We start from the raw sequence: 2,500 nt of genomic DNA, 5'->3' as shown, positions 1-2,500 counted from the left end.
GGCATTTCCTGCTCCCCTAGACCGACGTGGCTTAAGGCGGTTCCTCGGAATGGTTGCTTATTTCCGTAACTTTTGCAAGATCTTCTCCATCGTTTCTCCTCTTTCCGACCTCTTAAGGCAAGACACGGCAGGTGAAAACATCGTTTTTTCATGCACTGGTCAATTTCGAGATTTTGGGCTAATTTGCTACCTTAGCATGTATTCTTTCACACTACTACAACAACAAAGCCCGATTTACACATTCAGGTGTTTATTTCATTACATTTTGTCTACTCGCGCCTGTATATTTCTCCTAAATTCACCAAAAGTTAGTCTTCTAACGTTTCATGCTCTACCGCGACCGTGATACAAAACATGACATGTGTAGTACCGTTGGAAAGCTCTGTTTTTCCTGCATGATGTTGTGCTATCCAAATATGGGCACTTCCTTTGTAACCGCAACCAATCGTGAAAGTTCAAAGGCGAGTCTAGCCTGAGAACGGAATCTCTTGGATGTGTTCCAAGGCTGTTTTCTCAAATTGAGTTTTTCTCATTTTCCAGTAGAAACATCTCAGCCTATGTAGCACCTATGTACACCAAACTTTCCAGATATACACTTAGCAGTATTCTGAAGATATTTACAGAGGGATTTGTTAATAAATCATTCCTGGCCTGATTTATGTGACATTTTAATCAAAAATATATGGCAAAAATCGATTTTTTAAGGCTATGGACAGTACTGTATATTCTGATTTCCTAGGTAATGAAAGCAGATATCCTGAAATCCCTCTGTAATTTTATTTTCATCTTGTATGCAAACAAAATGAAAAAAATAATTTTGTACCTGGCTTTATCATATGTTCAGATCTATCTACCGAAAATATATGCAAATTTGCGCATATTTAATGAGATAATGCCTAATTTGCATAATTAAACATTCGAGTTTCCGAGCCTGCTTTTTGCCCTTTTTAGGGAACATAAATAAAATACCCCTTTTGAGCCCTAACCCAGTCGTCGTTCTCCACTTTATGTTGCGGTTTTCCGGTGGGGAACCGTAACAGTGTGTGTGTGTGTGTGTGTGTGTGTAACTGGTGCTTGTTTATCTCTTTCTTTGGAGATATGCTTGGTTCTGAATGTCAGATTCCAAGTGTCTGGTTCTGGATGTCTGGTTCTGACCACCAGGATCCATGAGGTTCCAAGCATCTGGTTCTGTATGCCTGGTTCCAATTATCTGGATCAGAGCAGCTGATTCCAAGTAAAGAACACATGGTTCTGAATATCTGGTTCTGTGTGTCTGGATGTGAGCATCTGGTTCTAAGCTTCTGGTTCCTCATAAGTGCATTGCTGTTCCCCCTCCTGGTCTCTGGTTAATAATTCAGTGGTGAGTGTCTGGTGTGCTGTTCATTAAATAATGAACGTGTGAAGTGTGTGTGAGATGTGTGCAGTGAGTTAAATGAGTTAAGCAATTAAATGAGATTAATCTGTTTGGCTGTTTGCCTTTCCTTAAGCGCTGCACACATGCACACACACACACACACACCTTTAAGCACTGGTCTGTTCCTCTGGTAATTAAGTCTCATGGGGAGATGTCATCTCTAAATGGGCATCAAAGCTCTGCATACAGTTACCACAGTGGACACACACACACACACACTGATGTGTATTATGCCTCTATTAAAATCTCTAAGTGGGTATCAAAACCACGCACACACACCACTTACCATCAAAAAGAGCTTATCTCAAAAAGCTCACACACTCTAAGATACATGCATACACATACACACACACACACACACACACACACACACACACACACACACACATACTCATACACACGAGTAATTACACACACAAACAGTTTTGCGCATAGATGCTAAAAATGCTTTCACACCCATAGGAACACAAACACCACCATAGAAATGCATGCATACACACACGCATGTGCACACGCACACACACACACACACAGTAGGATAGTTGTAGAGTGTTGTAGACTTGCAGCTCCATTATGCTGGGACAAACACACACACACACACACACACACGCACACACACACACACGCTCTCTCTTTCTCCCCCCTCTCTCCCTCCATCTCTCTCTTTCTCCATCTCTCTCTCCCTCCATCTCTTTCTCCATCTCTCTCTTTCTCCATCTCTCTCTCCCTCCATCTCTCTCTTTCTCCATCTCTCTCTCTCTCCATCTCTCTCTCCCTCCATCTCTCCCTCCATCTCTCTCTCTCTCCATCTCTCTCTCCCTCCATCTCCTAGGGGGTAAAAGAGCATCAGAGGTAATCAGGCCTTCTGCTCCTCTCTAGGCAGTCTGATCACTTTCATTGTCTAGCCGTGAGTGTGTGTGTGTGTGTGTGTGTGTGTGTGTGTGTGTGTGTGACTGTGTGTGTGTGCCCAGCCTGATATGTTTGTGTCCATATATGTGTGTGTGTGTGTGTGTGTGTGTGTGCGTCCAGTGAATTGCTCTGCAGCATGCCTATTGTGGGCTGGTGTTGGTTACTGTGGTGCTAGTT

The sequence above is a fragment of the Alosa sapidissima genome, chromosome 21 (genome assembly GCF_018492685.1).
Source record: "Alosa sapidissima isolate fAloSap1 chromosome 21, fAloSap1.pri, whole genome shotgun sequence".
In the NCBI taxonomy this organism is placed as follows: Eukaryota; Metazoa; Chordata; class Actinopteri; order Clupeiformes; family Clupeidae; genus Alosa; species Alosa sapidissima.
This window is presented reverse-complemented; position numbering follows the sequence as displayed.